The sequence below is a fragment of the Peromyscus californicus genome, unplaced genomic scaffold (assembly GCF_007827085.1).
Source record: "Peromyscus californicus insignis strain IS unplaced genomic scaffold, ASM782708v3 Scaffold_15__1_contigs__length_86483966, whole genome shotgun sequence".
NCBI classification, from domain to species: domain Eukaryota; kingdom Metazoa; phylum Chordata; class Mammalia; order Rodentia; family Cricetidae; genus Peromyscus; species Peromyscus californicus.
The window spans coordinates 74,654,424-74,680,203 of NW_026294447.1; the positions used below are offsets into that span (position 1 = coordinate 74,654,424).

Consider the following 25,780-nt stretch of genomic DNA (forward strand, 5'->3'; position numbering starts at 1 on the left):
CAGGGGCCATTCCAAAAAGAAACAATTTAGAGGCAGAAGAGAATCGGGAACTATCCCACCTTTGCTACTAGCATGAGACCCGAACCATTACCGCCTAAAATGAATAGTGGGGCCATCTTTTCATGTCCTGTCTATCCAATTTAATAGCAAACTGTGACCTCAGCATGAGTTGTAACTTGCCCAGGCATACAGGCCTTATGAGTACCTAAACCATGGCCAGAGCCCAGTTCTCTCACTCAACAGTTTCCTTGGGTGTTTCCCAATCAGAAGCTGGCTGCTGACTAAACCCTCAAGGACACAGAATCAGCCACAGGTCTGCTGCCCCTGGATTAGGTGTATTCGGAGCACCTCTGGAAGGGCTCTTACCCAGGCCTCTCTACCAGATGAGGAACTCAGTAACACTGGCCTCCAGGAAGGAATTCCAGTGTGGCAGGAAGAACTCATAAGGAAACAGAAGTAGGTACCAATCTGTCTTTTCAGGAAAGAGCAGCAGGCATTTGAAGCAGAACATAAGAGAGGCTGTCTCTGTCTGTGTAGGAACATGAGCATGTATACACACACACACACACACACACACACACACACACACACACACACACAGAGAGAGAGAGAGAGAGAGAGAGAGAGAGAGAGAGAGAGAATATTTTTAAAAAAATGGGATCCCCTGGAAATGTAAGAGCTGAGGGAAGTCCACCAGTACAGAACAGGAAGTGTATAGGCAAGCTTAATTAAGACTCCACAGCCATTCCCCAGGAGCCCACCCTCCTTGTCTGGCTGGTCACACTAACTTAGCTATGAGAAGCAATCACTATAGTGAAGCTAACCTTGGGGAGGGGGGTGACCTATCAGTCCAGGGGCCAAGGCCCTAGTGTCAGGGCCCAGCTGCCCTGTTCATCTCAATCTGTTTTCAATAGCAATCGCTCTGTGGTTCCCCAGCTCTCAACCAGGTTGCCCACTCTGCATCAGACTATGTGGAGGGTGGAAGAGAGCATTCCTTAACTTTTGGAGTTTAACTCTCTCTAGACTCTAAACAGACAGTAAGTACGGCTGTTCAACTGCCAAAGCGTAATTTCTCCTCTGCTTACAACAAAGCAAAATTACATGTCAACATTTGGCTAGCTGGTTAAAACTGTGTAGAAAAGGGGATGGTAAGAAGGCTCAGTTGGTAAAAGAAGCATGTTACCAAGCCTGACAACCTGAGTTTAATCCCTAGGACCCACAACACCATGTAGAAAGAATCGACTCCAGGTTGTCCTCTCACCTCCAGGTACCCTGCCCCATGCACACAAAAGTATTTTTTTTAATATCCAGAAAGAGGCGAATAGGGGTCAAATCTATTTATCTATTTACTACCCCATTTACTGCCTGGTGGTCATCTATTTCAAGACCTTGAAGCAAAGGTATGATGAGAACAGCCTTTGCTGCCTCCACTGCCCTCAGATTCTTCCTCTGACCACATACTCCAGTGCAATTGCCAAAAGACGGCTCTGAGGGCTGAGGGTGTAGTTCAGCACTTATGTATCATGTAAGATGAAACCCTGGGTTTTGTCCTCAGGACCACAAAGTCATTACAAAGGCTTTCTGATCCTGGCCTTCAGGGCCAGAACCAGCTGGAAAGAGCCAGGGCACGTAAACGGCCTGACAAAAGGACTGACTTGTGCAGGGACTGAAAAGCCACATTCAGGCCTCGTGTCCTGAACTTCTTCACATCTACCCTGAAAAGGCTCTGGGTGGAGGTGAGGGTTTATTTCTGTGTGAGATGACTCTATCCAGACTTCCTTCTCTCCATAAAAATCAGCCTCTGGACCTTGAACTCCTAAAAGGGAAAAACAGTTCTAATTTCCAGAACTTTTTCTCTGCTTCTTGAAACATATGAATGTTCCCATAAGGGAAGGGCAGCTAAGGGTAGGAGGGGATGACTACTGTGAGTTCCAGAGCCATTACACTTTTGCAAAGACTTCCTCAAAAGAGGCAAAATACCCATTCCAAACAGAAAACACATTTCATTCAGATTACTTCTCTAAAGTGTACCACTTTGGCAGAATACGTCCCTGTCCTTACATGACATTAAAACTCTCACATACAATGTATACAATTTTCTTCCTAGAAATAACTAGTTTGCTGTTGATTGTACACACACACACACACACACACACACACACACACACACACACTTGTATTCCCAATATTGAAAAAGAGACAGAAAAACTGTAGGTTTTGGCCAGCCTACATTACATAGTGACTTCAATGCCACTCTGGACTATACAATAATAACCTATTTTGGGGTGGGGGAGAAGGTACCTAGACATGGTGGCATATACGTTTAATCCCATTCTCAGGAGGCAGAGGCAGGTAAATCTTTGTGAGTTAGAGGAAAACCTGCTTGCTCTACACATCAAGTTCCAGGACAGCCAAAACTACATAGTGAAACCCTGTCTCAATAACAACAACAACAAAAAAAAAACCACACACACACAAAACCAAACAAACAAACAAAACAAAAACAAGAAAGGAATGAAGGAAGGAAGACAGATCTCCCAACTGATTTCTCAAATAATTAAATAGAACTTCTATACGACCCAGCTATTTTACTCCTAGTCATATATCCAGAGAACTCTATGCCCTACCACAGAGATATTTAAGTCCTCATGTTTATTACTGCTTTATTCATTATAGCAAAGAGTTGGAAACAACGTAGTTATCCATCAACAGACTAATGGACAATAAAATCTGATACACACATGGAATACTACTCTGCTCTTAAGAAAATGAAGTTTAAAATTTTGCATGAAACAGATGAACTTAGAATGTATAATATTAAGTGAAATCACATATCTCAGAAAGAAAAAGAATGCATATATGCTTATATATAGAATCTAACCAATAATGTACAAATACATAAACAAATGTACATGTGGAATACAGTATAACATAAAGAAAAGAGAATAAGAAGGCTAAATATAAGGAGGTCAGGAAGGATTGAATGCAGGTAGTGAACACAAATTATGAGAGAGGATATAAAGCTAACTGTTTTTCTAGTTCAAATTCTGCCACTGAGTTTTTGTTTTGGGTAGTACATAAGTGCAAAGTGTAAAATGTAAAGCTCCACAGTTTCCATTCTGAATGACTACTTTAACTGTATAGAAATCAGTTGAGTAATATAGACTTCAGGTCTGGTTAATTTTGGCATGTGATATTCCTATTTGCAATTTTTAATAATAAAGTTTATAAAAAATTTAAATTATTAAGAAAAGTAATTTTTACAAAGTAGTAATACTAGTTCACAACTCAATCGGTGCACCTGGTACTGTATGTCACCATCACCACCACCAAAGAACTAAACTTCACCACAAAATGCTGCAACATTTAGGTAAATTCAAGTGATCTTTTTAGGCAGAAAAGAACAGGAAGAGGCAGCAGCATTTTTCAAAGACACAGGATTCTGAGAATCACTCACTAGCTTATCCACCACAACATAGTAGAGTTGCCACTCCAAAGTCCATTTATAAAAATAAAGGATTGCCGGGCGGTGGTGGCGTACGCCTTTAATCCCAGCACTCGGGAGGCAGAGCCAGGCGGATCTCTGTGAGTTCGAGGCCAGCCTGGGCTACCAAGTGAGTTCCAGGAAAGGCGCAAAGCTACACAGAGAAACCCTGTCTCGAAAAACCAAAAAAAAAAAAAAAAAAAAAGGATCTATAGAGGTAGAGAAAGGTTTGGAGAAGGTCTTGTTGTGAGAAGAAAATTGACACTAGTTTCATTTCTACAAGAATGACGATTCCCTGAGTTTTGTCTATGCAACCACATTTTCAACCTCATTTCAGCAAACCTGGATATACCCAAGGACTTTACCTTACCTAGCTGAAGCTGGTCCCTGACCACAGTTGTTACCAAATGTTCCACAGTCTTGATAGTTCAGAGAAGAGGAGAAATGGGGGTGGGCATAATCAGTGATGCTTAAAACTCTACCCCCATGTCAAAAGTAGAAGGCACTACTTTAAATTTTATCTAAGACTCTATTATTTGAATTAAAAACCTAACATAGGCCTATAAGCCCCACCAGTGACAAAGCAAAGAAAAAAATGCTGTTTATACTTGCACAAGTTCAAATCTCCAAGCTGCCCAGATAAAGTCAATACAAATGTCAATAATACATATAAATAAATCCTTAGTCTAGCTTACTTGTGCTCCTATCTGGTCCCTGTGACTAGGCATCCTTCACACCTTCTACTGGGGTGATTCACCACAAAAAGAAACTGGATCAAACAGAGGCACTTGCTCTTACCACCATTCCAACAACCCTAGCACTGTTCTAGAATAAACTATTTTCCACTCAAACCTTTCAGCTTCTAGGAGAATCTCAAGGTTGGACAAACTCTTGAGATGCAAGTGTGACCCTGCCTGTACTCACCAGTTTCTCTCAGGTCTTGGTTCCCAGTTCTCAACATCCTAAAAACTCCTGGATGGCACCAAGTCTCCAGATCCTTGCTCTACCCTCTGGGTCACCTGAAATTGTTAAGAACCACACTCCCTGTTTTATCATGTCCTAACAACCTTCTCTATACAGCTTGTAAAGTGCACAGAAGGCACAGACCTCAAATCCACCGGAACTTTGAATAGCTAAGGAGGCTACAGATTCAGACAGCAAACCAAGACAGGAGGATCTATTTCAATATTCTATGTGGGTGCAATAAATGTTGAACTGTGAAGTATAAACAATGAGAAAACGAGGAAGAATAAGCAACAGCTACTTATGAGTTATGAACAAAATAATGAAAAACAATAGAGAACAAAGAAATCAATCTGAACCAAGATAATCAAAGAAGGCCTTCTAAAGGAAAGTAAAGAGGTTGAACATAAAAGCTTTGAAGGCTGAGAAAGTATAGAGAGGCAAGTCTGTCACAATGGTATAAAGCTGTAATCCAGCTCTTGGGAGGCTGACACAGGAGGATCACACATTTGAGGCCAGCCTGGGCTACATAATAATTCCACGTCTTAAAAACAATTAAAAAGTATCAAGAAGCAAAGAGGCGGGGGGGCAGGGGGGGAGGACGACACATAAGAATGTTGGAGCAGAACATTCACCTGAAGTTAAGCATCCTAGATGGGGAAAGTTCAAAGATCAGGGAAGAACAGAAAATAAATTCCATTCTAAAATCCTCAGAACAATTCTTACTGGTTTCCCTAGTTTCTGTCTCCTGGCAGGTTCTGGTTATTCCACGAAGTATTAAGCATTCAACTAACTCTTCAGGTAGGGCCAGCTTGGAAACTCACCCTTGGGTCAGTAGGCAGTGAGAAACAACTGTTCTCGAACAGGAAACCTGACCTAATCCAACTTCACAGCATTAACTAGAGGCCCCCCAGGAGCACAGGAAGGAAAGAACAGGGGTGCCACACCCTGACACACAGTTTTTATTCTCTTACCTACTCCCCTGAGATGCTAAGCACTGTGAAAGGGAGCTAGCTGACCCTGGCATGAGCAACTGCAGCACCCTGGAAGGCTAGTCAAAACACCACAAAAGAAGCCTCCTCAGGACACTGGTGACAGGAATCTGCTGAAGGTGGCACACGAAGGGCTCTGAAGGAGGAGCACTGGGCAGATCTAGAAGATTCAGGTTTCCATCTCCAGATGGTGCCATTATCTTCAGACCTCGATGCTTTGGCTCGGCTGACAGATGCCAAATGCTAAGGTCAGTCAGCTCAGCGCTCTGCTTGCTTCTGGGAATGGGGGTTACACATTCCATCCTTCCCATCTGTCTGTGGTTTCATATGCTAGCTGTGATTTCCTGTAAATCTTGTTTATAAGGGATCGATGAGAAGATAAGGACAAGCACAGGCAACTCCTCCGTCCATCACACTATGACAAACACATCTCAAGAGTCCTGCACTACAGTTACTGGTAACTCCAATTATGGGAAGAAAAGAAAAGGGGAAGGAAGCATCTTGCTTTGAAAGCTATAAAGGAAGTACCCTTCTTACACAATCAATTTCCCCTTTTGGCAGAGCCTTCCCAGAATGCATTTAGTGGGAAGGGAGGAGAACCAACAGTTTCCAACCCTGAGCCCTGAGTCCTGACTGGTTCCTGCACAGATGAGGAACCCAATATTCCTTACTTCCTTGCAATGTGCAAAATGAGTACAAAACCAGAAACCAAGTGTCAACATATGAGGCCAAAAATGCTTCCAAGTACACAGCATCCTTGAAAACTGGGTGACAGCCTTTCACAGTGACAACTCTGAGGGAGAGAGGACACACAGACACTGCAAAAGGCTTGTCTCAAAGTAGACCAAGAAGACTGAAAGTTAAAGGCCAGACTGGGATATAGGAAGACCTTGTCTTAAATAAACAAACCTTACTTATAACTTTTTTTCTTTTTCTTTTTGCTCTTTGAGGTAGGGTTTCATATATTTCAGGCTGGCCTGAAACCTACTTTGATTTTTTTTTTTTTTCTAAACAGTGTCTCTCTATGTAGTCCTGGCTGTCTTGGAACTCCCTCTGTAGATCAGGCTAGCCTCAAACTCAAAGAGATCCACCTGCCTCTGCCTCCCAAGTGCTGGGATTAAAGGCATTCATGACCAAGCCAGGCTTTATGTGATGCCAGGAATCAAACCCAGTGCTTCAGGCATGCTAAGCAAGCACTTTACCAACAGCGCTGTATCACTAGCCCTCAATCTCTGATTTCTAAAAGATTTTCAAGATCCGGGAAGAACCAATTTCAGATGTGTATCTTCACACAGGAAAAGTGCATTCCAGTACTTTTCTAACTATGAAATAAGCATAAGGGGGAAAGAGAGCAGATTGAAGGAAGAACAAAGTGTTGTTAGTTATAACGCGGGGAGTTCTCTGACATTTTCTAAACAAGTACTTCCCTCCCACCAGCAACAGATTCAAGCAACCCAGAACAGTCACACTGTATTCTTCCACACAGGGGCCTCAGAAAACTAAATCTAGGAGACGACCCAAAAATACTTGTTACTGCATGATTTTTTTTTTCCAGGATCAGGCCTCCTATGGATGCCAAACAGTCGTTTACAAGATCATGGCCTGGCTGTGTTAGTGGGGAGAGGGACATTTTGTCATTCTCTATAACTGAGGTGGTCATAATTCCATCCCAGGATACTCAAGATAAAAATACCATTATTATTATATTAACTAGCATTTGACTGCTTATCTGCTGGGCATGAATCTAAGCACTTTACACTTATTATCTGATCTAGCCCTCACAACCACCTTAAAAGGTAAGTACTAATTATTATCTCCTATTTTAGGCAGGGAAACCTAGCAGCAGAGGTTAAATAACCAGTCTAAGGTCATACAGAAAGAGATTGGGTGAGATTTCAAACTAAGCACTCTGACCCCAAAGCATGCAATCTTGGTAGAGGTATAAATTTGTTTCATGTCAGGTACTGTAAATTTTAAATGTTAACATCATGTTGGACTGAACAGATAGATGGCTCAGGGGTTAAGAGTACTTGCTGCTCTTCTAGAGGATCTGAACTCAGTTCACAGCAATGATGTCAGACAACCCACAACAGCCTGTAACTCCAGTTCCAGAGGATCCCAACACCCTCTTCTGGCCTCCTCAAGCACCCACATACATGTGGCATACACAAATGCATACACATTAAAAAAGTAAATCTAAAATAAAAACTGTAGATTAGGATGCACCTTCATAAAAAGACAAACAGGAAGTTCTAAAGTTTGTTTAGACTGCTGTATGCAGCTCTGCAATCTCCTGAGGTGCTTGGAACTTCAGCAGATGAGCAGAGGAAATCTTGAACACATGGATGCCAGGGACCCAACCATGAGAGCACTGACTTGAAGGGCTAGAGTGCTACAGTTTTATCTTCCCGTTTGTTTTTTTTTTAATTATTAGTGTTCAATACAATGAGTTTCATTATGACATTTTCATTATTATTGTATCTTGTCCATATTTACCTCATCACCACCTTCCCCATCCTCCATTTCGTCTTCTGATTTAGCACATTTTGTCCCCCAAAATAGTCTCCCTTCTAGTGGCCTGTGTGGCCTCAACCCTGTCCTCCACCCACTGTCAAGTACAATGACCCATTCCTCTGAAACCTCAGTGTTAACCACATCCCTGTCCCAGCATATGACTAGTCACTTGGAGAGACTCAACCCACAACAGCTCAGCCCCACAGTGTCCCTGCGTTGAGAGGGCAGCGCAGGGGTGTGGCCCACCAACCCCAGCCCAAACCCCACTCCTAGCGATGGTCTGTGCTTTTTAACAGTGTTAAATTATGGAAGCTCCCAGAGCCTTCCTTATTCCCTTGAACCTCTTATTTATACTAAAGTTCCTTGTTTGCACAGACAAAAAAAGTTCCCTTTCTCTGTTCATGTCATCATATGACCGACCATGTGATTATAAAACATACTTCAGGTGATACTCTGGGGTATTCTAGGGGGGTTCTGAAGCTGCTGCAAATGAGACGGACAACCACTTTCAGTCACAGACACCACACATTATGAAAGCCACAGCACTGACACATGGAGTCGAATGTACTGGAAATTCAACGATACTAATTCTGACAGCTCTAAAGATATGAACCTACCAGCATTTGCTTTTTCCAATGAGCCTGATTTCTCTAGAAATTAACTGCCAACGATGGATACTGCATAGTGATGATCCAATTCAGACATTCTTAATAAAAATATATACAGAAATGGCTAAGAGGGGAGGGCTTTTGTTGTTTTGTTTTGGTGTGGTGTGTTCTTTAAGAGTCTAAACACAAAGCGTATTGCTGGGGTCTCTGCACACTTTAAGGTTGTGCCTCTGTGCTTTAGCCAACAACAGTCAACGTCCATCATGTACTGTGAGCTCACATCATTACAGCATGTGGCCAAGAGTTCAGACAGCCTGGTTCTGCTACCTATAAGCTGTGCCAGTGCAGGCAAGGTTTTTAAACTCTTTTTAAGCTAGGCCTGGGGCACAGGCCTATCATAGTAGCTACCTGGGAGCCCGAGGAAGGGAAATGGCAATTTAAAAGCCCTGCCTGGGCTGTAAGAATGAATCAAGGCCAACCTAGGCTACTTAGTGAGACCCTTTCTCAAAATAAAAAGTCAAAAAAGGACTGGAGAGGTAGGGATGTAGCTCATTGGTAAGGCACGCTAGCATGCACAAAGCTCTGACTGCAATCCCCAACACTATATAAGCAGAGCATGATGATGCACACCTGCAATCCCAAAAATTGGGGGAGAGAGGCAGGAGGATCAGAAGTTTAGAGTTATCCTTGACTATATAGAAAACTTGTGGCCACCCTGGTATATAAGTTTCTGTCTCAAAAACAAACAAAATCCAGGGGGTAGTGGAGCACTCCGCCTTTATTCCCAGCACTTGGGCGGCAGAGACAGGTAGATCTCTGTGAGTTTGAAGCCAACCTGGTCTACAGAGCGAGATCCAGGGCAGTCAGGGCCATACAAAGAAACCCTGTCTCGAAAAACCAAAAACAAACAAAAAATAGAGCTAGGATGTAACACGGTGGTACAGCATTTGCCTAGCATATAGGAAGCCCTGGGTTCAATACTCAATACCATCTCCCCCCCCCCAAAAAAAATCTTTAAACTATAAATAAGTACAAAATGGTTACAAACAATTTCAAAGTTGCTGGGAAGATAAATTAATACATAGAACAAAACAGCAAGAACAGGGTCTACCACAAAGAAAGCTTTCAACAGTATGATGGCACATACCTGTAATCTCAGAATTCAGGAGAGTGAGACAAAAAACAGCGAAAAAACCAGCCTTGCTATGTTACAAGTTTGAAGCCACTTTGGGCTAAATTTCAAAATGCTGACTCAAAATGAACAAAACAAAAACATCGTTCTGTACATGTTGGCATTTAGTATCATTCTACCTTATTGTATTAATTTAGTTCTACATGAATTTGGTTTTTATGCACTTTAAATGTGATTTAATCCATTGTGACTATATTCAAGCCTTACAATACCCATGTAAGTTAGATCAGACTCAAAGCTTATAGACAGTTCCTGCTATAAGGAAAAACAACTAGGCAAAGGGTAGGAACTGAAATACACAGCAATCTCCCTCCTTAGTCCAGAGACCTGTCTCCATCATCTCTGAATACTCTCCACCCCTACCCCACACTATCACATATCCAATAAATCCATGTTAAAGTAGACTGACTGCACAGTTGTCAGGCTATGAACAGAACAACCCCAGCCCTGTAGCCAGAGGATGGGGAACAAACAGGATTCATCATTCCTGGGCATTCCTAGCCAGCCTGAACAGACAAGAGGGCTACTATTCCCAGGCCAGACTCCAACTCATTCCTGAGAGGGAAGGGAGCAGCCAGAGGTCACTTAGAGGGAAATGTCAGTATTGCCCCTGCAGAAATGACCTCTGAAGCAGCAAGGAATAAGGCTAATGTAATGGGACATTGTTCAGGCCCTCCCACCAGGCTAAATGGGGATCCATATATGCTTCAGAGGCACATAATGCTGCCTTGCTAATTGAAGGGGGAGTTGCCTTTTACAGAACTTAGGCCAGTCTATAAATACCAGGGACTAAAAGGTTTCCTGTGGGGGCTCAACTGCACCTCTCTAAATAGAGAGACTATCTGGTCCTCTACACCCCAAACAAACCCCAGGGAGCATCTCTCACAAAAGAACTGTCCTCAAATAGCGCACATGCACCCCCAGAAATATACCTCGACTCTCTATTTCCACTCTAGCCTGTTTTTATTGGCCTTTCCTTTCCATACCCTCCATCTAAACAATCCACTCCTAAATACCCTTGCATGGTCCTACCCTCTTTTCTTCAGATAATTGTTTTGCCTCTCTCTCCAGCTCAACCCACACTTCAATATTCCTATCCCCACAGACTTTGTCTGCCATGAAAGAAACACTGGCTCTTAAATCATTGCAATTTTAGTTCTAGCTGCAACACAGTAAATTACAGTACTTCATGTTACTGAGGTTGGTGTCCTGACCTATCCAATGAAACCAGATTGCCTAGGTCAAACACCCATCACAGTGCTACCCAATAGTTCTTGCCTTATCCTACTCCCCAGAGGACTGTCCTTCTCCCCTTACTCTACTACTCACTCAAGGTATCACACCTCAACACCTCACAGTCTTACCCTAAACGAGTGACATCACTCTGTGATGTTATCTCTGTAGTAGACACATGGTCCTATCAGCAACCTTCTGGTCACTTTGCATCTACCTCCTTAATCAGAAGGGATGGAAATGAAGAGTCACTAAGTCTCTATATGGTAAGAACAGACCTGCCACATGTGACCAAAACTCCTAAAGCAAGAGAGCACACAATCCCACATTTACAGGTTAATTTTATGGTCATAGCAAGAATATTAGTCAGTTTTATTAGAAATACCACCTGGTTCATTTCTTTAAAAAAAAAAAAAAAGTTTTAGCATTTATTTATTTATTTGTAAGAGGGGACATGAATATGGAGGCCAGAGGATAAACTATGAAATCAGATCCTTCCACTGTTAAGTAGGTTCCAGGATCAAACTCAGGTGATGAGGACTTTTGCTCACTAAGCCATCCTACTGGTCCCCATCTGGTTAATTTTTGGTAAGATCCGGCCATGAGTTTTCAGAGGCCAAGAACTGCCTATAATTTGATTCCCAAAAGGTAGACTCCTTTATGACAGCTCCAAAACATTGTGCCAGGTGTCTCTTCCTGGTGTCCTAAAGCCGCTTCAGCAAACTCATCATTAGCCTTGAAATAAACCCACAACCTGGTTCTTTTATAAGAACCTTGTCCGAAACTTTCAGTCATCACCCTTAAAGGCAGAATTACTTTAAACAGACTATCTTCAAAAACCAGATCAATACCAGAGAGAAGGGACAAAAGTCCTCAGCAACTTGTGCTTAAAAAGGGACTCTTGACAAAGAGATGAGGATGCTTCTCCTCTAATGATTCTTATTTTTGAAATGAGCTACCAGTAAGAGGTTCTCTTTCATGAGGCCTTCCAGAGCCTCCTAAGACCCAAGCCAAAAGGAAAGCAGACAGACTTGCCTAAAGAGGTACAGGCACCTCGATGGTCTGAAGTATGAAAAACTTGGTACCTCAGGGTTGGCCCTTAAACTTTTCAGTCACCAACAATAGGCAGATAACCATGGAACCACAAAAGTGGATTGAGAGGGAGGTCTTCCCCTGGAGAAGCTCCACCTGTCTTGTGCAGGCCTGTTGGGACAAAGGGGGAAAAGAATGTAAGCACAGGTTCAGTACTGTGGTGTCAGGGTGGCCAGCAGCAAGTGAGGGCAGCAGACAGACTAGAACGGTCTGGACCTGACAGAGTTCAGAAAACAAGGTAGATGTGGAAAGGGGAAGAGAGGAAACAAGTCCCACCCTTTAGTAACTCAGGATGTGGGGAAAATGATGAGGTCCAAAACTGGCCACAGTCCCATCAAACTTGAGCCGTGTTAACCCCTGGGGCCAGAACAGTGGTGCTCTACTATGCCCCTGTCCACAGCCCTGGCCAATACATACATGGACAGCTCCCAGACCTCCAGTTTGCCACAGTCCACACTGCAGAACAGGTGCTTCCAGACACCACATAGGCACCAATGCTATTTCTGCTGTAACCCAACATCTGGCCTTCAGAGAGCCTTCCTAAACACGAAACCAGGTGTGGTGGCTATAGAGCAAGATCCTATCTAAAAAGAAAAGGAGAAAATGAGGGAAAGAAGGAGGGTGTAAAGGAGGGAGGCAAAGTCACTTAATCACCCTGTGCCTCCCCTTCAGTGACTTTAAAGTGTAATTCCCACCTCACTTCAAGCCATTGCCATGAGAATAAGAGGTGACAAGACCGACGTCAGCTGAGTCCTTCCCAGGTGCTGGACACCAGGCACTTCCTGTTCTCACTGCATACAATCTCAAAACCCACGCCTGTGGTACATGCAATTATTAACCCCTATTTTCGGATGAAGAAGCTGAGGCTTGGCAAAAAGAATTACTCACAGCCACGTACTCAGAAAGAAAACTAACGGTATGAAAGCAAGGGTCAGCTGCTTTTATCATTTCTTCCTCAAACTGTTATCTGAGTATCGTTTAGCTGTCAGGACTGTGCCTTCTGTTTTAAAATATGTCCATCTGATTTTATATCAATTACATGAAACGTGGTTTTAATAAGTTATTCAAGTTAAACATACCACTAGTATAAAATTCAAGTAACACAGAAAAGTAGTTTAAGAAATTAGTTTAGCCAAGAGGATCTCTGTGAGTTTGAGGCCAGCCTTATATACACAGCAAGTTCTAGGACAGCCAGAGTTACTCATAAAGAGACCTGTCTCGGGAAAAAAAAAAAAAAAACAAAGAAAGAGAGAAGAGAACGAAGGAAGATGAAGTTAAAGTTTCTCTTATCTTTATGACCTAGAACTGCCTCCCGAGTAATCACTAATATGTTAATAAGCTAGCTACCTTTCTTGAGATGGTGTGAACATCAGTTCCATTTTACAAACCACTGAAGGGTCAGTTGGGCATAGTGCTGAATGCCTAGAATCTCAGCATTAGGAAGGCTAAGGCAGGAAGACTGCCAAGAGTTTGAGACTAGCCTGGGCCTCATAGTGAGACCTCATCTAAAAACAACTTTTAAAAAGACTGAAAATCGGCCGGGCAGCGGTGGCGCACGCCTTTAATCTCAGCACTCAGGAGGCAGAGCCAGGCGGGATCTCTGTGAGTTTGAAGCCAGCCTGGGCTACAGAGCGAAATCCAGGACCAGCACCAAAACTACACAGAGAAACCCTGCCTCAAAAAACAAAACAAAACAAAAAGACTAAAAAAATCAAAGTTCCATTTGCTCAAGATCATACAATTGGGAAGTAGAAGAGCTGAGCCTGAAGCAAGGTCACTTAAGCCCACTACCTTCTCTGCTGCCTCCTAGTAAGCACTGTCTTCTGAAAACAACTGTCATTTTCAAAGGACACAGGAACAGGGAAACTGTACCTGGCCCACAGCCAGTTTCACTCCTCCACTTTCCCAACTAAATGAGAAAGCAGGCAGGCTGCCCAAGTACATCTCTGGTCCAAGAGTGCTGGCACTCCTTCATATTCCTTCTATTCTAGGCTGCCACCGCTACCATGTCCTTACAGCACAGTCTCAACTGCAGCCTCTGGAAACAATACAAGGACAATGGTTTAGAGTCAGAGACCATGCTGGTCTCCTTCTGGTAATATCAAAAGGAAGTGTCTCCAGAAGCCTACATAAGCCCAGAAGCACCACCAGGCTAACAGTCCATCAGACGACTACAAAGGCACAGTCAGAACCAAGATTCCAACAATACCTAATTTGGGGTGAACTTGCTGAGCCACTCAAAATCCCCAGGGCAGTGTTTGGAAACTAATGAACTCAGAATTTCTGTTTTGTTTGACTCCTATCTGATGGTCTACCACATAGATTTTGAGATAGTATTTCTGTTTCTGAAGACTTTCCTCCTCCTCCTTTGTATTATATGGGAACATTTTTCCTTAAGATATTAAGGCTGTCTTTTCAAATGACACACATTCACATTTTTTTCAGATTTATTTTTATCGGTGTGTGTGTGTGTGTGTGTGTGTGTGTGTGTGTGTGTCTGTCTGTGGGCAAGTATGAACATGCCTGAGTGCCAGTGCACGCACAGGCCACTGTTGGTGCTGGATCCCCTTAGAGCTGGAGTTACAGGCAGTTGAGGACGCATAGTTGTTAGGTCCTCATCAAGAGCAGTACTGGTCTTAACTACTGTGTCATCTCCTCAGTCCCACACTAGAATTTTCGCCCCATCAATACACAAAAACATACTGACTTTGGGACTCCTGTGTTGAGCTAGGGGAACAGGAAAGGAGCTACTGCTATTACACTGCTGTTACTCAGCAAGTAAGTTTTATGGATCTGAAATCCCTGGAAGTTTCCATTTCCCAGCATGAGCAACCCATGTTAGATTTAAGGCTGAGTCAGCACCTCAATTATATAAGTACAGTAGCTCCTTCAGGGGAGGGAAGATAGAGATAGTATTTATGAGCACTTGCTGCTCTTACAGAGTACCTGGGTTCAGTTCCCAGGAACCACATGGCAGCTCACAACCATCTGTAACTTCCTCCAGTTCTAGGGGATCCAATGCCCTCTTCAGGACTCTGAGGGACCAAAGCATACAGGTGATATATATACATACATACAGGCAAAACACTCACACATTAAAAGTAATAATTTTTTTTTTAAATCTCAACTCATTGTCAAAGGTTCTGCTTTTCTCATTTGTATAATAGGACTAAAAATCATGTACAATTGTCCCTTGGTATTCACAAGGATTACTGGTTCCAAGATCCCTGTGGATACCAAAATCTGAGGCTATTCAAGTACCTTATTTAAAAACAGCACAGCAGTTACTTACAAATATCCTCCCATATGTATTACATCCTCTCTAGATTACTTGTAAGACCTAATGCTGTACAAGTAATTGTCATGCTGTATTATTTAGAGAACAAAAAGAAAAAAAAAGTCTACACATTGCCCAACAGAGACACATTCTTCTCCCCACAAACTGTCAATGTAAGGTTAGCTGAATCTACAGATGAAAAACTCCCAAGGTTGTGGAGGGCACATATGTTTTATATGAAATGTCCTGTGTGAGAACTTATAAAATGCAGGAAATTTTTGCTGCTAGCCCATAGAGTAAACCGAGGCAATTTAAAACACACTTAAGAGGTTTGCAATGTGTAAGAAAACACTGGAGAATTACTCAAATAATGCATCATTAGGTGTTAAACTGTGCTGCAAAGAATATGGGAGAGGGCATTCAGTAAATTCTTGTACAATTAACACATGAGTTGAGACGCATTACTTGAAAAATTCCTTACCTTAGCACCACCGTATCTGTATCTTCCCTATTAAAGGCGTCACCAATGGCTCTTACATTTGTTCATGCTACCACTCTCTATCTGTATTCCTAAAAATAAGCATGTACTTCTAGACAAATACACATAGGACAAATGAGAAGCACCAACAGAATTATTCGTTTCTGAAGAACAAAGAAACAAATCATCCTGTGTTAACTATTTCCTTATCTATAACTGAATTCACATTCATGTCAAATATATTTATTTCTCTAAGCTGCAAAACAAACGTATAAATTGGTTTTAGGGCATAAGTGATACCAAGGATTTTACAAAAGCCAACAAAACTATAGAAACAAAACCTGCACCTGCAAATTAGCAAATACACCTTTTTGTTTTCAGCCATAACACTTAAAGAACCCTGTAGTGTCTTTAAAAAATATTTTATTATTTTTATGTGTCTAGGTTTTGCCTGCATGTATGTCTATGAACCATGTATGTGCCTGGTGTCCACAGATGTCAGAAGAGGGTTTTAGAGCCCCTATGATGTAGGTGCTGGGAATTTAACCCAGGTCCTCTAAAGCAGCCAGTACTCTTAACTGGTAAGTCCTATCTCTCCAGTCTATTATAGTTTGTTTTTGACTGCCCTTGCTATATAGTGAGATCCTGTCCCTGAAATCAAATAAATAATGTAAAATATGAAGACGTGGGGGGAAATGAGAGGAGGAAAAAAGTATCTATGGAATACACACCACTTATCCTACCTATTCCCTTCTCCCACATTCTTACTGTTTTCTCTCTCAACAGAAAATAAAGGGCAGTAGAAAGCTTGGGACGCAGCTGAGTTAGAGGACACACATAGTATGCACAAAGCCCTGGGTTCAATTCCCAGTAACACATAAACCAAGCATGAAAGTACCTACTTACAACCCCTAGCACTTGGGAGGCAGAGACAAGAGTGTCAAGACCAGGGACTGGAGGGATTACTCAATGATTAAGAGTATTGGCTTCACTTCCAAGGGACCCAGGTTTGATTCCCAGCAGCCATAACAGCCTAAAACTCCAGTCCCAAGGGATCCTGGCCTCTGCAGGCACCAGGCACACACATGGTACACAACTCTTACTTATTTTTGAAATGGAGTTTCACCATATGGCTTCTGACCTCAAACTTGAAATCCCCCTGGCTCAGACTGAATAGACTGAGTTATAGACAAGGTGCAACTCCCCAAGGATTCTGCCCCAGGCCCCCTTTCTTCCTTCCAGGGTGACTGTAAACCCAATATACAGAAACCACTAACAAAGCCAGAACAATAAGGTTTTGTGTCTACTGTATACAACAGAGTTCTCCAAATTAACTCCTGGGTATTTCCCCAGACTGGTAACTCCATACAGGCAAGTATTGTGACTATTTTGTTCTCTTTTAGAACTGTACATATGGGCTGGGCACGGTGGCACATGTCTTTAATCTGGGGGCAGAGGTAGAATGATTTCTGAGTTTGAGGCCAGCCTGATCTACATAGCAAACTCCATAGAGTGACCCTGTCCCAAAAAACAAACAAACAAAATGTATATATGGCACCTAGCTGGTGTATTCACTTCATGCCGAATAAATAAGTTTACTTCCTTTTGGTTTTTGCAGTAACTATCTACCTGCCTCTCACCAGTCCAGAACCCAAACTGATTATCTGCTCATAAATTATTACAAATTGAGGGTATACATAAACAGGAAAAAAGATGGACCAATCAACTCTTAAAAAACTCAGAGCCTGTTTTCCTTGCTACCCTGATTTGTACCAAGTAAAATCCCCATAGGCTTAAACAAGGAAGAAGATGGTCTTCCTAGAGCAGAGCTTCTACCTGCAGATGGATGAGAAATAATCAAGGACTAACAGTAAAGGTGTCTACCAGTCAGCATACCATTCACTAATGGTCTAGAAATGCCCTGAGAACACCAACCAAATCAAAACAACAGCACCAAATATAAAACTTTGTTCATGAGCTTTCAGGAATGGGGAAAAAGAGAATATATGAGCTGTTTCTTTCCTAGCTGACTAGAGACATACTAGCTACAGATGTGTGTCCACAGTGTCTTTTAAGTGGGTGGCTAATTCCACACATCATAAACCCCAGGAAGTCACACCCACAGCTATGAAGGGGTTCTGTTGCTAATGGAAGGAAGAAAGCAGAGTGGGGAGGGGGATAGGTAATAAGTTAAGGAGGTGGGGGTGTGGGGTTCTTCCATAGGACTGCTGTCTCCCAATCTTCAAGTAATCCTACTATGTCAAGGATGCTAACAGCGCCTGCCACTGTCTCACCTGGGAGACCTAAGGAGAATAAACACAACAGAGGACATAACCCACTGGCCTGAGGTCAAGTAGCATTTCTGAATCACAAAAAAAAGCACAGCACAGAGGAAAAAAATAGTTAAGAAGCCTAGCTATCATGCAACTGTACCCATATTAAGAAAGCATTCCCGGGCTGGAGAGATGACTCAGTGGTTAAGAGCACTGACTGCTCTTCCAGAGATCCTGAGTTCAATTCCTAGCAACCACATGGTGGCTCACAACCATCTGTAATGAGATCTGGTGCCCTCTTCTGGCCTGCAGGGACTCATGCAGGCAGAGCACTGTATCATAATAAATAAATAAATTTAAAAATAATAATAATAATAATAATAATAAAAGAAAGCATTCCCTTGGGCTGGAGAGATGGCTCAGCAGTTAAGAGCATGTACTGCCTCCAGAGCACCAGAGACTGATTCCCAGCAATGTAATTGGGTGGCTCACAATAACCTGTATTCCAGGGTCAGAGAATCCAACACCCCTTTCTGGTCTCTATGGGTACCTGTACTCAAGTACACACACCCCTACACACACACACACACACACACACACACACACACACACACACACACTGGCGCTCTCTCCCTCCCTCCCTAAAATAAAAAGTCTCTTTTTTTAAAGTACTCATTCAAACATCATAAAAGCACATTCCTCTTTGTTGCTCACTATTAGACTCAAAACCACCACTGCAGAAGCTAGGGTAGCTCAGACGACAGAATATTTGCCAGCATTCATAAAGTCCTGGGTTTTATCCCTACTACTAAGTAAATCAAGATACAAGCCTATAATTCATCACTTGGGACAAACAGGCAGGAGGATCACAGTTCAAGGTCATCCTCAGATACTTGCCAGTTCCAGACCAGACTTGGTGACATATCCTGTCTCAAAAAACAACACACCATAGAAGAACATGAGTTTATTCAGAAAGAAACAAAACAATACGAGTCACAAACTTGGCTGGGGACCCATCCACTTTCTAAAGATAGGCTCAGGGGAAGACGACGAGAAACAAGACGACAAGAAACAAGACGACGACAAGGCGGTCATACTGGGGTAGGGGTCTGGCTTCTCCACTGACCCTTTCAAAGTAAGCTCTGAGACTCCATTTCTCCTTTTTCCTTTAAGAGGGAAAGAGGACTCAGACTTCCAAAGTCCCATTCTCCCAACTTCAATGAGCCTACACTTTCTCTTCATCTACTTGGTTTGTTGCACAAGAACCTGATGGAATCCAGAAACCTACCTACAGTCAAAAACTGTATGCCAGTATGGTGTTGCACAGCACTGTGGAGGCAGAGACAGGCGGATCTCTGTGAATTGGAGGCTAGCTTGATCTACATAATGAGTTCCAAACAGAGTTAAATAGGCCTTGTCTCAAAAAATAAAAATAAATAAAAAATAATTTGACTCTTCACTGGGCATCCTGAAACTCTAGGACTCAGGAATAAAATTTGTATTAACAGTTGGGCCTACTCCAAATTCCAACATTTTAGACAACGAACTCGGCCAGGTAAGTTGTAGCTGCATTCATGAATATTTATACACACACCTGAAGAACTTTCCGGAAGGATTAATCTTTGGCTTGGCTCCAGAAATGAGAAGGCTAACTCAAGTTGCCCATTTTTGTGTCTTGGAGGGCATGTGCCCTTCCCTATGTTTCTCTAGAAAGAAACTATCTTGACACTCTGATGATAAAAAAAAACAACTAGGTGGCCTGTAAGTGTGTAGTTTCAAGGGCTTTTAGTAATGATCTAGAAGCAAGAAAAGCAAAACCTGATGATTATGAAGGCTAGTTCCAAATAGGACAAGGGCGAAAGGAGACAAGCCATTACATTATTCCAGTACGATGGCTGGCTTGATGTAAATGCTCAGGATTAGATCCCATAGAGGAAATGACACTCTCAGCAGCACCATCTGCTCCTTCTGGTGTCTAGCCTGATCTTTTTTTTTTTTTTTTTTTAATTCAGCTGTAGCCAAAGTCCACCTGTATGAGGACTGTAAAAGCTGCCCTGAAGAGCACTGTTTCTCACATCTACAAATTCATTGCACTCACAGCCACTTCAGATCTTTCCCTACCTTACTGGTTAACTCCCCAGAAGGTACATGGAACCCAGCACAATTTTTACAAGGAAAGGAAAAACTTCTGAGAACTATGGATTATATTTAATAATGAAAGCACTGTGGCATACTGGGCAAAGACCTCTCTGCAAAGTACAATGACCCTTTATGGCGCACGCCTTTAATCTCAGCACTCGGGAGGCAGAGGCAGGTGGATTTCTGTGAGTTTGAGGCCAGCCTGGGCTACAGAGTGAGTTCCAGGAAAGGCACCAGAGAAACCCTATCTCGAAACCACGCCCCCCACCAAAAAAAAAAAAAAAAAAAAAAAAAAAAGAACTGAGGCTTCACACTGAAAATACTCTTCTTTTTTTATTATTCTGTCTGTCAACTCTCGTTATTAGGTTCTGCACCAAAGATCTTAGGGCAATCACAAGAGAAAAAGAACAAGAGATTTTGTTCTAACATTGTTTCCCTTAAATGGTTAACCTAAAACCAGAACTACAGATGCAGCCTTAAAATATAGCCCCAAGAAATGAACACACATGTCCACACAAAAACTTACACAAGGATGTTCTTAGCTGACTGTGGTGGCACATGCCTGTAATCCCAGCACTTGGGAGGCTGAAGCAGGAGGATCTCAAATTCAAAGCTAGCCTAGAATAATGACTACATTATTCACACATACACACACACACACACACACACACACACACACACACACACACACACACACAGACTATAATACATGGCAACATTATTCAAAACCCAAAGTGGAAGCAATGCAAATGTCCATCAGCTGATACAGAAGTATGGTGTGATATATCAATACAAAGAAATATTACTTGGCAATAAACTGGGACTGAAGCACAGATAAATGACACAACACCAATAAACCTTAACAATAGTCAATGGGGCTGGAAAGATGGCTCAGCAGTTAAGAACACCTCTGTTCTTCCAGAGGACTCAGGTTCAATTCCCAGCACCCACACAGTGGCCCACAACTGTTTGTAGCGCCAGTCCCAGGAAATCTAACACCATCTTCTGGCCTCCGAGGGTATTGCATGAACGTGGTACACAGGCAAAACATCCATACACATTAAAAATCAAAAAAAGTAACCAGAAGTGAAAGAAGCCAGTTACTAAAGACTACATACCATAATTACAATAATATGAAATGTCCAAGTAGGTAAACATACACAGAAAGTAGATCTAGGACTGGGGAGACTGAGAGAAATGATAGGTAATAGATTCCACTGAGGGTTGATGAGAGTAGTCTAAAATTAAATTGGGGTGGTCTTACACAGTCATGCAAACACACTAAAAGACAGTTGCACTGTATATGCAAATGTCTATCAACTGATGCATAAAGAAAGTAGTATAGACTGGGCAATGGTGACACATCCTTAATCCTGACACTCAGGAAGCAGAGGCAGGTAGACCTCTATGAATTCTAGGCCAGCCTGGTCTACATACTGATTTCCAGGACAACCAGAGCTACCTAGTGAGACCTTTTCTCAAAAACAAAAAAATCTTAGCCAGGTGGTGGTGGCACATGCCTTTAATCCCAGCACTCAGGAGGTAGAGGCAGGCAGATCTCTGAGTTCAAGGCCAGACTGGTCTACAGAGTAAGTTCCAGGACAGCCAGAGAGACCCAGAGAGACCCTGTCTCAAAAAATTCAAAAAATAAATAAAACAATCTTAAAAAGTGGTACATCAATACAAAGAAATATTACTCAGTAATAAACAGAATAACATACTATAACACGAACCTCAAAAACATGCTAAGTAAAAGAAGCCACACTTTAAATGGGTAGATTTTTATGACATGTAAGTTATTAGCCAACAAAGCCATTTCTTTAAAAAGTCACATGACAAAATATATGCTAAATGCCAAAAAAAATCTCCTTTAGCAAACTTAGAAAATATATATAACCACAAGCCATTTGAACTATTAAGGGTTAACCAAAGGAAAATGATTAAAGAATAATGCTGAGAAAAACAGAATTCAAAACTGGATGTTTAAGGATTACCACAAAGGATGTTAGAAACAGAAACAGAGAAAAGACGTGCTAGGTTGCACAATAACGATCTTTTCCCCCTGTATTCCAACCTTTCTGTAACCCTTTCCCCCTCAGCCTTTCCTCAAACAGTCAGCAGAGACAATTACAATTTAAGATGCAAAACAGGCAACCCAGCTCCTTGGTTCCCCTGTTCAGATTTCCACCCCACCACCACCACCCCCCCCCCACCCCACCCCCCCACCACCCCCAGCCCACCCCACCCCCACCCCCAGCCCACCCCCGGGGTTTCCAGAGATCTACTGAGAACAACCCAAAGGAGGAAGACCTGTACTAACACACAGCTATCCTACTCCCAAAATCCAGTTTCATTCACAGCCTCGTCAAAAACCCAAGCCTAGTCCAGCCAGGAGAACTTCAGCAACTCCTCTCCAAGCTTAAACTTCTGTGGGTGCAGATGAGTCACTAGTGGTGGTAAACTGGGTTTGGGAAGATTGGATACATGTTCCTCCTTGACAAAAGTTAGTAAGAAAAGAAAGAGTCCCTATTCAAATCTCTTGAGGTTTTGCTCCCAATCTCAAACTACAGGAGTAAAGAATCCTGAGCCATTTAACTTCTCAACATAAAAGATCCTGCTCTGAGTAATGAAGAACAGCTCATCACCACCTTTGCAGTCTGAGAAAGCACTGAGTCTGCTGCTGTCATGAGGAATCCCAGGCTAGCTTCACAAGTCAAGTAATGGAGCACTGCAAAGAATAAAAATAAAAACAAAACACTTAAATTGGTACTCGGGAGGGAGTATGGCGGGGCACATGGCTACCAGATAATTTTAGAGCTCTCTCAACACTGACCACAGTAACAGGCAACTACATCTGTTTCTGCTTGAGAGAATGCTTCGTTAATATCCTGTTTCGGGAGTACTGCATGAATGCTTGGCATGCAGCCTTCAGATGTCTCTGGGTGGGAGGCACATCACAGACAACACAGAGTCTGAACCCCTGCTCAGTTCTCACTACAGCTGCTCTACTCCCTGCTACTCTTATACCTAGTACCTTCACAGACTCAACTGTCCCTCTGCCTTGGGATTGAAGCAGCAGTGACCCAGCTCAGCACCACTTCCAGATCTACGAGGTACCTGGAGACCTCTACACACCACACAGAGGAGAACCAGAAGACAAAAGAACAAATGAAGAAACCTTGCTGGTTTCCAGCCAAAACAAAAAAAAAAACCTGGGAGGTGGGGGGTTGGTACATGACAGACAGGCACAGATATGAGACTAAAGACAGAAGACAACAGGTGCCTGCCAGACCCACATAAAATGTTTACAGGGCAGCACTCATGATCATCAACCAAAGGAACAATGAATGTCTCCTTACTGGAATCTCAGCCATGAGATCTTCATGCCCAAAGTCAGTCACCCCAAGGTTTGCCTGACGGCTTCCTGGGTCTCAAGATCCACAGCTTCAAATACTCTGTATCACAAAGCTTCTAGCCCCAACTCTAAGCTGCATTCTTCCTTCGCATCAGCAAGCAAACAGCCCTCCCACACCACAGTAGTTTTCACAGCTTTAAGTTTTTAAGTATCCTACAATGTGGCCATATACCTTATGAGCATCAATTTCCTAAAAGCCATTCGACTAGGTGAAGGCTTTATTATTACATATGTGGGTGCTGTGTTTTGGTTGCTGGTTGGTTGGTTTGTTTGGAAACGATCTCACTAAGCAACTCAAGCTAACCTTGAATTCAAAATCTTCCCTCCTCTTCATCCCATGGTTTGAATGTGCCCCCTAAAAGTTCAAGTACTAGAAAATCCTCAAAGTCATATATGAAGTCTATTTGGGACTAGAAGGCGAATAGATACATTGGCAGATAACTAGGATTAACGAGGTCCCGAGGGTGGGGCGCCCATGCTGACTTTACAAGAGGAAGAGACTCAAGTTACCAAGTTTGCTCATTTTACCATGTGATACCCTATGCTGTGTTATGATGCAGGACGCTGGTGCCAAGCTCCCCAACTTCCTGGTTTCCAACTGTGAGCCAAATAAGCTGCTCTTCTTTATGAATTACCACATCTCAGGTACTTTGTTACAATAACAGGAAATGGACTGAGACAGTGTTCCCTGCATAGAAGCAATTTTCAGAGAAACCAAATCTCTTATCACATATTGTTTCAATATTTGCCCTTAACCCAAATGTCATAATCTTCACATTCAAGTCGGCAACACTTGAATTTGTTTTGTTGTGGTTTTGTTTTGTTTTTCAAGACAGGGTTTCTCTGTGTAGCCCTAGCTGTCCTGGAACTCATTCTGTAGACCAAGCAGGCCTCCAACACACAGAGATTCGCCTGCTTCTGCCTCCCAAGTATTGGGATTAAAGGCCTGTGCCACCACTGCCCAGCAAGAAATTATTTTATTTTATTATTATTATTTTGTTTTTGTTTTTTTGAGACAGGGTTTCTCTATGTAACAGCTCTGGCTGTCCTGGAACTTGCTTTGTAGACCAGGTTGGCCTCAAACTTGATACAGGATTCCTTTATCTGTTCCTTTTCTCTATTCTCATACTGCTTGAGAGAATGCTCTCAGCAGGAATCCTGTGAGTTCAGGCAGATAGAAAAAGGGAAATGAATTCCGTTCATCAGCTTCGGCTAGACTACATGCCAATCCAAGAGCTCAGTAAAATGTTTAATGTATATATGGCAGACAGGTGAGACAGGTGGCCAAGCCAAGTGGGCTCCAGGGACCTGCCACTACCTCTCATCAAGTGTCACTTGGTAAATGGAAATAAGGGAAAACACAAGTACCGTATGCTCTTTGGCTTTCCTTCATTGCCAGCAAATGGTTCTGCCTCGTTCTCCCAGATCACCTGTTTGGTACTGAAATGAGGAAAATCAGGTTCCTCATTGGATTTTTAACTTTTTCTTTTCTGGTTTTCTTTTTTTTTTTTTTTAGACAAGATCTCACTTTGTAGCACTGGCTGCCCTAGAACTCACTATGTAGATCGGACTGGCCTCAGACTCTGCCTCCGCCTCCCAGAGACTAGGCATTCTCCACCATGCCTAGTCTCCACAAAACTCTTAAGATGTTATTGTTTATATGGAGGTGTCTGTGTGCACTCTGGAGCCTGAAAAGAGCATCAACCCCCCCTCCCCCCCCCGAAGCTGGAGTTCCGAATGACTGTGAGCTGCTTTGGTGCTAGGAATCAAACTCCAGTCCTCTGCAAGAGCAGCATGCACTCTTAATCACTAAGCCCTCTCTACAGCCCCCTAACCGAATTTTTAAGACACTCTATTATTTCTCTAAGCCTCCAGAGGATACCAGCAGTGAGCAGCTCTCAAGAGAGCTAAAGAACAGAAAAAGCACAAGGAAAAAGTATGAAATGAGAGCAAGGATACTGGGGGAGGGGGGAGATTTCGGTTGGTTTTTGTCATCTGATTTTGACACAGGGTTTTACCGTATGTATCCAGGCTAGCTGGAGCTCATGCCTCTCTGACCTCAGGCCTCCCCCAGTGCTGAGGTTACAGACACTGCACAACCAAAGGCAAGTTTTGATCTG

The 25,780-nt window shown here is 42.7% G+C and overlaps 1 protein-coding gene across 2 annotated transcripts in view; it reads right to left on the reverse strand.

The window, feature by feature from the left end:
• Susd6 (sushi domain containing 6) overlaps positions 1–25,780 on the reverse strand; it is a 108,906-nt gene that overhangs the window by 80,197 nt on the left and 2,929 nt on the right. The window contains exon 2 of one of the 2 annotated variants that reach the window (XM_052739434.1): positions 12,072–12,189. The exons of the other annotated variant lie outside the window; for it this stretch is intronic. The gene's annotated coding sequence lies outside the window, so the exon portion shown is untranslated. The remainder of the gene's footprint in view (positions 1–12,071; positions 12,190–25,780) is intronic. 2 annotated transcript variants of the gene reach the window in all.